General features: G+C 53.1%; 1 long non-coding RNA gene across 2 annotated transcripts; it reads left to right on the plus strand.

Annotated features, from left to right (window-relative positions):
- The first annotated feature begins 1,577 nt into the window (after nucleotides 1-1,577).
- LOC113977250 lies at nucleotides 1,578-9,568 on the plus strand. Of its 2 annotated transcripts, none has more exons than XR_003537295.1 (2): nucleotides 1,578-2,109; nucleotides 7,969-9,568. It is a non-coding gene; the product is annotated as an uncharacterized LOC113977250 (long non-coding RNA). The 2 variants fall into 2 exon arrangements; XR_003537296.1 differs by lacking the exon at nucleotides 1,578-2,109 and adding an exon at nucleotides 2,116-5,377.
- Nucleotides 9,569-13,357: the final 3,789 nt, after the last annotated feature.

The following is a 13,357-nucleotide window of genomic DNA, read 5'->3' on the forward strand; positions in this document are numbered from 1 at the left end:
CGCTGGAAAAACGACTTAAAACAATTGTTTTTTCCATGTGCACAGTGAATGGAGAGACTGCTACTGCCTCACGCAACACAAGCAATGAGAAATCTCTGCAGATCATGTCTAACTCATGGACTTGCCTTCTCTTGGCCTTTAAAGCACGTGCTTCCCATGGGTGACGCTCACCCCTTTTGGCCTTTGTGTTCCCTGTTTGGCCTGCCCTATAAGAAGTGTCCCAAAACGTGTCCTGCCTGCAGGCTGTGAACTTAAGCTGGTCACTTGCGTGTCTGGGGCTGGGAACCTCTGCAGCGGGAGAAGGTCTTTCCTTGCACCAAACACCAATGTTCACAAAACCCTAGGGAATTTTCATGGGGCACAGCTGAAGGCAGGGCCATCCCCTATTGGAGATGATCCCAATTTGGCACACAAAAATATCAGTGCTGTCACTTGAACATAAAAAAAAATTACTGATGCTTCTTAACTTTGGGAAAGCAACCTGCTGCATCTGACTCTGACCCAAGTTAATGCCTAAAACCACCTGCAGTGGGAGTGGCTGGCACCTTGATCATGCCTATCTCCTGCCTCACTGGTAATGCTGCTGTTTTTCTCCCTCTAGGCTGGCACTGTTGAACAAAGGCAGTTTGCCTGATGCCACTTGGCTCTGGCAGTGCAGACACTGTCGCTGATGCTGCCTGTTAGAGAAATGTCACCGTGACATCACCCAGGGCCTGGCAGGAGCTTCCTGCTGGCAGAGGCCACGGAGAGATGCTGACTGTGTCCCATCCTCCAGCCTGCTGCTTTCGGGCTGGCTGGCCCCAGCTGCAGCCATCCTTGTGCTTAAATGGGGAGAAGGTGGGAGATGAAGAAGGTGAAGACATCCAAGAATTGAGATTGTTCAGCCTCGAGAAGAGAAAGCTCTGGGGAGACCTTAGAGCCCTCCCCTCTGCCATTACCTAAAGGGTCTCCAAGAGAGCTGGAGAGAGACTTTGGAAAAGGGTCTGGAATGACAGGACAAGTGGGAATGGCTTCCCACTGCCAGAGGGCAGGGTTAGATGGGATAGTGGGAAGAAATTCTTCCCTGTGAGGGTGGGGAGGCCCTGGTACAGGTTGCCCAGAGAAGCTGTGGCTGCTCCATCCCTGGAAGTGTCCAAGGCCAGGCTGGACGGGGCTTGGAGCAACCTGGGCTAGTGGAAGGTGTCCCTGCCCATGGTAGGGTGTTGGAACAAGATGGTGTTTAAGGTTCTTCCCAACCCAAACCATTGTATAATTCTCTCATTCCATGATTCTAAGTACAGAGGAGGATGAAGGCTGCTCCTCTTGTTAGTGAGCTGGGCTCTCGAGTGGATGGAGAACTGTGTGTGCAGGGCAGGAGGGACAGGAGGCAGCTGGCATGGTGTGTTCTTCCCAGGAACTTGTCCCTAGGGAAAAAAAGTGAATCTGAAAGGCCATCAATCCCTGCCTTCCCAGGCTACTTAGTTTTCTTTTTGCAGGTGGTTCCACATAACTGAAGAGTTGGAGCAATGCTTGGGTGGCCTGGATTGAAATGTTAAGGAAAATCCTCAGCTGGCAGCAGGGCTGGTTATAGGTATGTGCTAGGGTAGATTTTGCTGTGGGTCATGTGCCAGGAGATAACCTTCTACCTTGTTGTGGTTTAGGAATGGTACCCCCCAATTCAGTGCCCCCACAGAGACTCCCCCAAAGCAGACACTGCTCTCTGGCTCTCCCTTTCCCTCCCCCTTCCCACTCTGGCAGAGTGGAGTTAAGAATTGGAGGACAAAAGGTGAAGGTCTCAGAAACTTCCTCTGCCGTGTTCCCCCATAGGGTGATGTCATGGATGTGCTGTCTGGAGCCTCATCCTTCTGCAGTGCAGTCTGGAGGTAAATAGTGGGGCTGCGTTTCCACCCTTGGGGAAGTCAGTTCCAGGTGTACTACACACCTCTCCAGGTGAAAGCAAACCATGGCCTGCATTCTGCTGCCAGAGGAACAAAGAAAAACACATTAACAATATCGATGGTGGCACCACTTGGCTGCCCTGGACTCCAGTCCGTACCATCTGGTCTGTCCATCAGTACCTGTTCTACAACCTCAGCAGTCCCACAACAGAAGGATCCTCTGAGAGACCAGGTGAGGTATTCAGCTGTCTGATTTCCTCTGTCTCCACAGCAGCTATCCCAAAAGCCTTTTGTGTCCTTGAAATACCCTCTCCTGGGAGTATATGCCAAGGATACACGGGGCCTCTGGGCCTGTTGCAAGGGGTCTTTCTGCCATTTGTTCCTGGTCAGGCTCACTTTAGCTGCCAGAACAGTCAGCTGCTGGGATCCCCCTGTCAGCCCAGAAATAGAGATGGATTCTGCCCCTACATATCTTGATGGCATCAGGGTACATTGTGCTCTGGTGTAAACTAAAGCCTTATACTCCTGTGGGTCTGATGTGCCATCAGATCCACACAGTCCAAAAATCCACTCATGACTACCCACCCTTTCTAAGAGCCTCTGCTGTTTGGGGCTGGAAAGGAGATTTCTGTGTACAAAACCAGCTCCAAGCACTTTACAGCCCCCAAAAGCATTGCTGGGGTGAAGGGCTCTGTGTGTGGAGCTCTTTCCAGGACAGCAGCAAGGTAGGGGCTGTCCCCACCTCTCAGGCTGCACATGGACTTCCCAGCACCTTTAGGTGGTTACAGCCAGAGCTGGTCACTGGAAATTTGGGCACCAGTAGTGCAGACATCCAGCACTTTTCCCCTGCTCAGCCTGCTCGCTTGGTCCCATCCTTCAAACCACTGGGAGCTGACAGAGCTGTAGCCTCACTCTCTGGGAAGTGAAGGGGTGACTGACCAGGCAGAGGTGTTGAGCAGGGTGACCCCCCTCTGTACTGCCTGACAGCTGTACCCAGGTGGAGGTGTTGAGCCATGTGACCCCCCTTGGTACCTCCTGTAGCCGTGCTAGTGGCCCTTCATCTGCCTGCACAGCATCAGTTCTCCTCGAATGGGCCACTTGGCTGTGTGTGCAGCTCTTAGCCTGCTGTTTGAAAATGTTGGTCCCCTGGCAATTTAGCAGCAGTTAAACATGTGAGTGTTTAGAACTCCAGTTCACAGCCTGCTGCTGCAGGCATCTCCTGCCCCCGCCATCCGAGCAGTTGAGCAAAGGACTTAAAATCTGCCAGGAAACAGGCGTCTGAGACACAGAGTCGCCTTCGCAGTTGGCATGTTTTCAGGATGATAAAAGCTTTCACGCCTTTTTTTTTTCTTTCTTTCTTTTTTAAGATAGCAGAGTGGGAAAAAAATAGCTTCCAAGCTGTAAGGAGTAGTTCTGCCAGAGGGGAGGGCGGGGGCCCAACCCGGCAGCTCTAGGCTTGGCAAGAAGTGAGTAAGCAGCAAATGCGCAACAACTCGGGACCGGAGAAATTTGGGACTACTTTTCTGAGCTGCTTTGCTTCCTTGTTGGTGATTTCGCCTTTGAAGGCTGTTCAGAGAACTGTGTCTGAAAGAAGGAGCCTGGGTATCCTGTCCATCTGGTGGTACCAGCAGATATTTTCAGCTGCACACAAAGTGGTGGGTGGAAGGGGATTCTCCCTTTCCAGCAGCCAGTGGGTGGTGTCTTTGGTGTGCAGGTTGCAAAGGGATAATTTTTAATAGCAGCTCTTACTCCTCCAACGTTTCTCCCCGGTACCAGCGATGGCCCCTCGCGGTTGGTTCCTGCTGGAGCAGGGGTTGCATCAGGGCAGCAGCACAGCTCAGAAAAGCACAGTGAGTCACACAGACCCGGTCCCAGCCCTTCATCTAACCCAAGGAAGTCCCGAGTGCGAGCACAGAGCCTCCCTCCTCCTTCCTTCCGCTGGCTGGCTTGTCTGCCCCAGAAAGTTTTCCTTACAGACCTTGTACAAGCGAGCACCCCCATCCTCTTGGCCTGTGGAGACTGTGACTTATGCCAGGTAGAGAGCACTTCTGCTCACACTCTGGGTGAAGCCATGAGCTGCATTGTGCCCATGGCTTTCTTTTTTGCCTAGAGCTAAGCATGTGTGATGGCTTTTTCCAGCATAACCCCTGTCAACTCTGGCACTGAGGCACATGCTGGTGCTGTGGGTACTGGTAGAGTGGAGCTGGCTGCCTCCAAGGCTGCCAGGGAAAGCTTGTGGAGGCTGGGGTCAGGCAGGAGAGCCTGGATAGCTCCTGCTAGCTGCTGGCTGGGTGCAGTGGAGCTGGGAGGCTACCATGGCTTCCTTGAGATGACTCCCAGGTTCTCCTCTCCATCAGCTGGCAGCAGGCCCTGGGTCATGCCATGGTCTGGTGCAACTCCAGCCCTCAGCTACACTTCTTACCCTGTACTTAATGTGACAGTGGCAGCTGGTGAGGAGCAGTGGGACTGTTGGGAGCACTGGGTCTCTGCTGCAGTGTGGTTGCTCTCCTCAGCTCCCTGGCCAGGGCACACTGGCGCTGATTCCCTTCCCATGCATGTCTTCACCACACCCATGGGTCAGTGTGAGCTTTGAACCTCTGTGAGTCACTTGGGGGTGCGTCTGTAGGTTTGCTCTCTGGGGGGGAGGAGGTGTCTCCCAGCTCACGAAAAAGGACTTGCACTCCTCACCCTTCCCTAACTTCCCACATCACCAGTCACACCCCAGCCCACAGGAACGTCTGCCTGGGACCCAGCTGGTCATGACTCAGCCTGACCACGGCTGTCCTTGCAGCAGCCCAGGTCCTGGTCACCTCCCTGTGACCTGGAGTGCCTGTCTGGCTGTACCGTGTACGGGGCAGCTTCTCGGGGAGCGCGGTGACGTGTGGAGGTGGAGACCCCAGGCCACAAAGAAGCCGTATTTTCTCCTTTGCATAGTAGTGCTGAACTTCCCTCCTCCATCCCTGCCCCTGCATGCTCTGCCCAGGGCAGCTTGCCAGGGAGGTGGCTGCAGGTGCCAACAGGCACCGCGATGATGGTCCTCAACAGTCCCAGCACGGGCAGCGTGGCTGGTCCAGCACCCAGGGAGCTCCAGGGAGTTCAAACTCCAGTGACTCCTGCTCCTTCTGGCCCCAAATGTGGCTGGCAGAGCAGATACCTGGCACTTCTGACCTTCTGCCACTCCTGCATGTTCCAGTATGTGCAGTGAACCCTTTCCCTGTGTGGGGTTATTTCCCCCCCCCCCCCGAATGCCCTCTTCCCTGGCTGATCTTTATGTTTCCCACCCTTTATGAAGCCACTTGCATACTCGTACCTGTTTCTTTTGCCCTTTATTTACAGCACAGGTACCTCTGAAACCAACCCAGGGTGGGTTCCTGCAGGAGCAGTCTCAGGGAACCTGAGTGCAGGAAACCTGCATGCAAATTCAAGCTGCGTGATGGTTTTGGAAGCAGATGAGGTTGGCACCAGCAGCTCCTTTCATCCAGGTGTTGCACAAGAGAGGGGTGAGGTGAATCACCTGACCCAGCCTTTGCCTCTGAGCACAATTTGTCCCTGCCCGGAATCGTGGGTTTCACCATGGCCTTTTTGCCTTTGTGGGCTTCTCTGGTCTTGGTGGCCGCCCTGCATGGATGTGCTGTCACATTCCTGTGTCCTGGCCTTTTCAGAGCACTCAGGGAGGTGCAGGATGCATCAGACCCTCGGGAGATGCAGGCCTGCTCCTGCTCTTCACTTCCTGACCTTTCACCAGTTACTAATCCCAGGAGGGCTCTACCTCTTATCCCATTGCAGCTCAGTTTCTTTAAGAGCTTTTGGGTATTCTTTAAGTGCTTAAGAGCATTGCCACATACCATTTTGAAATCCCCATAAAGCTTGGTTAATTGGATCACCCTTATCTCCATACTCACCATTTCCTTGCAAGGGAAGATCGTGCCCTGCCTGCTGACTCTCCCCTGTGTGATAACTATCTGGGATCTGCTGATTCTGCTCTGAACCATGGTTGCTTCAGTGTGAGGCATTAAACCTGGCTTTGTGTTTTTAGTTTGATGAGCAATTTAATCCTGTTCAGACATTTTCCCTGGGAAAGGCAGCGATGTGTGGCTCTGTGGTTTCTCTCTACCCAGTCTTGATGCCTCATTGGGTGCTCCAGAAACCCAAACTGGGACCAGAGTCAGGAGTGATGTTGCTGACAGGGCTCTGTCAGCTGAACAGTGGGATGAGGATTTTTGTGGTGGCTTTTTCCCTTAACCAATTGAATTGTTTCCTTATGAGGAAGCTGTTAAATAGTGCAAGCAAAACACAGTGCCTTGCCAGCAGCATTGTTAAGACTTAGACCTTTGCATCCGAATGCTCTGAGATTTTCCAGGTTGCTTGATTCCAAGTAGGGTGCATAAAATATCAGCTGAGGGCTTCTCTCTGCTTTAACGTGCCAGACGGGCTGTGTTGGTGACCCTGTGTGAACTCAGTGTCATTTGCACATGAACTGCTCCCATTAGCACACAGGTCTGGCTGTGTCTGCTCATTGTGGCTCCTCATCCCAAACATCTGGGGAGTCACAGTTGTCCCTGAGGGCGCTACCCCAGGGCAGTGAGGAGTGGGATCTGGACCCCTTGCTTAGTGTTCATAAATTGAGGATTTCTGTGGTTTAATCTAGTGCAGGTTCTCTTTGAGTGACCTGGGGGACAGGGAGTGAGATGTCACAGGGCTGGTGGGGACCACAGTGGGGTGGCAGGGTCTCTGGTGCCATAGCAGGTCTGCTCAACGAGTGTGTAGGATGCCGTTTGCTGTGGAGGATTGTTGACAGTGGCGTGCGACACATTGTTCACTTCATGCTCCCTGGACTTGATTTCAGTGACATAAATAGAAAAGGAAGCTAAAACAAAGAAATATCCCAAACAGGAAGGTGCTGGAAAGGGAGCAAATGTCAGGCCCCGAGCAGGTGAAGGCACATGATGCCAGGATATCCTCCCAAGGGAAGGAGATGGAGGAAGAGATAATCACCCTGGCCCAGGCAACCTTTTGTTCCAGGCTCAGCCAGCCTGGGAGGATGGACAGACAGACACCAGAAGGGACCAGGAGGACAGACTGTTCTCAGCTGAACACTTCATCTGTATTTAAAGTGTGGTTTGTCTGGCTTTAGCAGGCACTGTTTGAGGGACTGAGGGACAGAAGCCAACACACGCGAGGGGAGAGGCAAGAAGAGTGACTTCCTTGGGGGATGCTTCTGCTCCTGGCCCCCTGATCTCTGCAGGCTCTGTGGCTGGGCAGGGAGGAGGGGGCTGCTCAGAGCCCTGCAGTGGGATAGGGCCACAGGGGGATCAGTGCCTCCCACAGCATGCCAGGGCTGCAAGCCCAGACACTGTCTGATGGGTTTATGAATTCACCATGGTGCCGCAGGCCGGAGCCGTGCCGGCGGCTCCGGGCTCCGGGCTGGAAGCAGCGTTGGTGCGCCAGGCAGAGAGGACGTGGCTGTGTTTACAGCTGTTTTGGATACGTCTCATCTGAATGCGTTTACAGCTGCCCTGGATACGTGTAATCACTGCTCACCAACATGATGGTTAATCTAAACACCTTCCACTTCACCGGGTAAAACAACCGCTGCCTGCCGCACGAACCCCTTTGCTTTGGGAGCAGGGAGGTGTTGCTGTGGGAAGACACTTAACTCTTATGAATCTGTTGATGTTCCTCCACCTGCCTTTTGGTCCTCTGTGTAAAGGCAGAGCTCGTGCTGCTTTCAGGGGTCCCATGCCCGCAATGCCTGATGTTGGTGGTGTGCTCCAAGTGAACACTTGGGGTGCTCATCATTGCTTAGTGTGCAGTGCAGGTGTATCAGAGAAGCAGGGGATGCTGCAGGCACCTGGGGCGAGCTCTGGATGCTGCTACTGATGGTGACCAGCCTAATAGAAGTGGCAAACCAGTTCAAGCAGTTCTTTTTCACACATTTTTCCCTTTTCCCGAAAATCTTGGGATTTTTAAGCCAGAGATGTTGTCCTTGTACTTGAATGGCACTTGCTGGATCTTGCTTCCAGTTTTCCCTCCTCCTAATTCCCAGCGTTAAGTTTGCTTTTTTTGTTGTTTTGACCTCTCCTTGTCACAGCTCCACAGAAGGTCAGCTTGGTCTGTCTCTGTGCCAAGGCCTCAAAGCTGAGCAGTAACAGCCAAGCCTACACTGCATTTCATCTGCCATGACCAGAACTTCCTTAGATGCTCGTGGTTTAAAAATTGGCCTTGTGTTGGTCACTGAGCAGGCTGGTTCATGATCTGTTGTTGGGCACTCCTGAGACTGTTCCCAGGGCAGTCCCTGCACTTTGGCTTCTGGTCCTGCCTGTCCACTGTGACCCAAGGGGGGCACTTTGCCATGTGTGGCACCACACAGCCACGTGCCCACAGCCACCCAGCTGGCAAAGGGGGAGCCAGAGCCAGCTCCACCCTTCCTCCACCCTGTCCCACAGGTGGGATGAGAAGACAGGAGCATTGCTAAACTGCCTTGAATCGTGTGCTGACCTTAGAAATTCATGTTACAGACCATCTGCAAAGCAGTTAAATCTTTGATTAGGCAGCTGTGCTCCCCTGTTGTCCTCCAGCAGGCAGCCACCACCCCAGTGAGGCTGCCATTGTCCTTCCATGGGACAGCCAGCTTGCCAGTCTGCAAGGAATGGGTTAAACATCCTCCCTCCTTCTCTTTGCAGCATGGCTTTGGAAGCAGGTTCCCTTGACTTGGCAGCTGCTCCACCGAGGATCATATGGCAACAGCAGGGAGAAACTACCAAGCTTGGATCTGCTGCCAGGGTTTTTCAGGGATGCAGCTTCTGTGGGGTTGGTGGCTCAGAATGGTGGAGGAGGTGATGTGTCTGGCAGTGCATCCACCACATCCTCAGGTGAGGTCAAGGACTCAAAGTAGATTTGAATGAACTGGCGTCTTAGATCCAAGATGCGGCTCCAGCGTGGTGGGTGTGGGATGGGAATTCTATATTGCAAGAGCTGTGCACCAGGATGGCAGGGCCAGCAGACAATGATATGTTCAGAACCTGCCCTGAAGGCCATTGGGATACCAAAACAGGGATGTGTCACTTTGGACTCTGCTCTGTAGGTCAGAGCTCACGGGCAGGATGCCTGCAGAAGATGCCAGTGTGTGGTGCAGAGGGCACATGCAGACAGAGCCACTAAACAGCAGCAGGAGGTTCCAGCTGGTGGTTACGGGCATGGCAGCAAGGCAAGATTTCAAGACAAAATTCCCTGAAATCACAGGCAACACTTCTGGGAAGAGTGGGTCATTTCTGAAATCTGTGGCTCTGGCAAACCCACAGTCATCTCAGCTCCTGAAACTCCCTGTCCCACAGGGATGTCTGATGTTGCACCAGCCTTGCTGGTGACACTGGCTGGCACATCAGCCACGGCTGGGGAATGCTGAGGGAGCACCACCAGCCTGTGCAGGAGCCTTATGCTGGGCACAGCCCCACTCCCACCGGTGTTAATTGAGCCCTGAGCCATATCCTGGGGTGTGGGGACTCTAAGCAGCAAGGCCAGTTTGCAAATCATGTTGCCCTGCGGTGAAAAATCACTGAGTGTGGAAATTGTGAAGCTGCTTTTGGCTTGTGGTGTTTTTGTGTGAGCGACGGCCTAGTATTTCGAATTTCCCAGGACTTTGCTGAAAAAGTCATTGTTAAAAAGCCATTCATTTATTAAAGTGAGTTTACGAAAAACAAACCAAGCCAAAAAAACCAACCAAACAAAAAAACCCTCACACAACGAGGTCTGGACGCTTTGGAAAAATGTGATGTCTCATAAACACCAGCAACTGTGTCACAGTGGCACAGCTCAGCAAGGGCAGTGCTATTTGGGGAGGGGGCCCCTTTCATCCCACAGTGGCAGGGAACCAAGCTGATCCATGGTGGAATTGGGCTGGCCATTAAGCAGAATGAGGAGTGTGGGAACACACTGTGCCTCCCACCCCGCCCTTGCCTCTGCACCATTTCACAGAATCACGGAGTGGGTCAGGTTGGAAGGGACCACAGAGGATCGTCTGGTCCAACCTCCCTGCTCAAGCAGGGTTATCCCAGAGCGCGTGGCACAGGTTTGCATCCGGATGGTTCTGGAATATCTAGTGAGGCAGATTCCACACACTCTCTGGGCAATCTGTTCCAGTGCTCGGTCACTGCACAGGGAAGAAGTTCTTCCTCGTGTTCAGGTGGAACTTCCAGGGCATCAGTTTCTGCCCATCAGCTTTTGTCGTATTGGTTGGCACCACCAAGAAGAGCCTGGCTCCATCTTCTTGGCACCTCCTCTTTAGATACTTGTAGACATGGATGAGGTCCCCTCTCAGTTGTCTCTTCTCGAGGCTGAACAGGCCCAGCTCCCTCAGCCTTTCCTCAAAAGAGAGATGCTCCAGTCCCTCGATTAACTTTGTAGCTCTCCACTGGACCTGCTCCAGGAACTTCATGTCTGTCTTGTACTGAGGAGCCCAGAACTGGACACAGCACTCCAGATGTGGCCTCCCCAGGGCTGAGTAGAGGGGCAGGATCACCTCCCTCGACCTGCTGGCGATGCTCTTTCCCAGCGTGAGCCCTCAAGGGGGCCCTGGGGCTGATTTCCCTCCCTCCAGTGGAGGGCTGGAGCTGAGCAGAGCAGCCCTCCTTGTCCTTGGACTCCAGAAGGGCTAAAGGGGACATCCCTGGGTGCATTTCTGTCTGTCCTGGGGTGTACATCCAGATGTCCTTGGGGGGACCAGCTGTCCCTGGGCCAGCACCTCCCCAGCCTCTTCTTCCAGCCCAGTGGAGGAGTACTCAATCACTGAGTGCTGTGATCTTCATCATCATCAGTCATTAGTTCTCAGCCTTGCCCCCCTGCTCCTGCCCCAGCAGTGATTTCCCCGACATCCTGGTGGGACACAACTGCTGTGGCCCATGACACAGAGGTGGAACTGAGGAACGTGGTTTCGTCCTTGCTGGCTTCACTGGTGGTCCTAAGGCAGGGGAAAGAATGTAGTAGTTAGTGTTAAATTCCTTGAGCCGAAAATAAAATAGGATAAGGAAATGCAGACAGGCATTCCCGGAGGTGAAGGCTTCACCAGCCAAGAGCAGCCTGCCCGCAGGCACTGCTGCTCCCAGGCGGGGCAGAGGCAAAGGGTTGCATCTGAGAGAAGGAAGTGCAAAAATGGATTGTTGTTTCCAGCACTGGCTTTTGTGCTTGTCCTCTTTGCCTCCCTGTGAATGCCTGCACAGATGCACACCCCACCAAGAACAAAGAGAGAAGGAAGAAGCCAGATGTGAGCAGGACAGCTGCTCAGTGCTGCAGCTGGAGCCCACGCTGGGCATGGAAGGGACATGGTAATATGGGTGTCACCATCCAAACACTGGAAAAATGGGTGAGAAGGTACAGTTCTCAGCACAAAGTTTTTGTAATACCAAGGTGGTTGGTGCAGCAGCACATATCCAGGACCAGAGGAAATGGCCTCAAACTGTACCAGGGGAAGTTTAGATTGGATATTGGGAAAAATTTCTCCACTGAAAGGGTGGTTGGGTAACCTCAAAGGGACAGAAAGCTGGGAAAGTTAACATTTCTCCTTGACCAGTTGATGTCCGTGGTCAGCTGTGGCCAGGAATGAGATTTTGGGACATTTTCTGCTCTGAAGTGCAGAGAGGAGTGATACCATGCTGCAGGCCTGAAAAATCACAAAAACTGGGAAGAGCAAGGCCAATGCTGCATTCTGCTGTGTTCTGCAGCATCCCACGGGCTTACCTTGGTTCAGGATCTGCAGATGTCTTTAAACTGCAATGATCTGCAATGGTTTTAAACTGAGAGTAGGTTTAGATTGGATATTGGGAAGAAATTCTTCCCTGTGAGGGTGGTTAGGCCCAGGCACAGATTGCCCAGAGAAGCTGTGGCTGCCCCATCCCTGGAAGTGTTCAAGGTAAGGTTGGACAGGGCTTGGTCTAGTGGAAAGTGTCCCTGCCCATGGCAGGGGGTTGGACAAAGGCTTTAAGGTCAGTTCCAACCCAAACCGTTCTGGGATTCTGTGATTCTCTGTCAAGAGCAAAATGCAAGTCATTGCTCAGAAACCTGCTCCCCAAGTGGCCATGTGCTCTAAGCCCGCTGTCATGAAGAGACTGTGTGACAGCCAAGTTTTAAAGTAATTATTTAATCATGTTCTTCAGGAGGCTGAAGCCATAATGCACACAGAGAGCCATGGTAGAAGCACTGATGAACTTTGCTGGTGGTGTTTGGGTGGAGATCACTGTTCTAGTTACAGGAGCTGGAACCACTTTATCACTACGTGGGTATAACCAAAAGTGTGTATTCTACACCCTCTGTGTAATTTCTGAGGGACTGTTAATAATGGATCATTTGTTGAAGCTGCCCAGGGCACATCTGACACCTCAGGCTACAAGCTGTGTGTTAAAGAACCCTGCGAGGAGTGTTTCTTTGTCTTCACACCCATGACTCAGCTGTGATAACTCCCCTCTGGGGAGGCATCAGCACCTTCACCCCCAGCCTAAGGGGCATCTCTGCTAATGTGCCATAGTGGACTGGCATAACAGGCAGCTGCAACACCATCAAAGTCTCCAAAAATATCCCATGACTCGCAGAGTTAAATCACCCACTGTGAAACTCCCTGCCCTGGGGGGGGTACTGGACATTCCCACCCAAACCTGAGCACATATCTTGGGGTTTTGGGAGTTCTGGTACTGCTTGCCAAATCCAGAGGAGGACCAGAATTCCAACAGGACTGCGACTGTCACTCTAGACGAGACTGTGATCATCACTTCAACAGGACCGTGGCCGTCATCCAGACCAACAGGTTTCTTTTCCTTCTCCTTTGCCCCCGGGGGGGACCACGTGGAGCTCAGCACAGAGGTGGATGAACACCCTTCTGTTCTTGTCCCAGGGCGCGGGGTTATACACCTGTCTTTGTGGGTTAAAACCAGTTTTCCCTGTATCATTGCATTTATTGTAATTTTTTTTTTTTTTAGTAAATTGTAACTCTGACTTGTAATCTCTCGAGTTGAGTTCATTTCCGCCGATCTCCTTTTAAGCCTGCACAATCAGCCACTGCTCCCTAGAAAACAGTTTGGCCTTCTTATCTTGGCGTGGCAGGATGGACACGGACAGGAACATGGCCATGGACATGGGTAAGAGCATGGACAGGGACACTGACAGGGACATTGACAGGGACGTCGCATCCACGATGATGTTGGAACGGCAGAGGCTCAGTCCTCGGGTGCTGCAGCAGGTGCTGAGTACCCCTGGCCCAGCTGAGCAGTTGTCCCCAGCTCCGAGCGCCGCGGAGGCCGGTCCGGCACCCCCGCGGCTGTCCCTGGGCAGGGGCTGAGGGAGCGGGGGATCCCAACTGGGCAGGGGCTCCCTGAGGGAGCGGGGGGGGGGGGGTAATTAACCACTGCCCCGCCCCTCGCCCCGCCCCGCCCCACGCTCGCCCAATCAGAGCCGCCCCCAGAGCGGCCAAGCCCCGCCCCCCGTTGCCACCCCCC

The sequence above is a fragment of the Neopelma chrysocephalum genome, unplaced genomic scaffold (assembly GCF_003984885.1).
Source record: "Neopelma chrysocephalum unplaced genomic scaffold, ASM398488v2 Primary Assembly neopelma1_211, whole genome shotgun sequence".
NCBI lineage: Eukaryota > Metazoa > Chordata > Aves > Passeriformes > Pipridae > Neopelma > Neopelma chrysocephalum.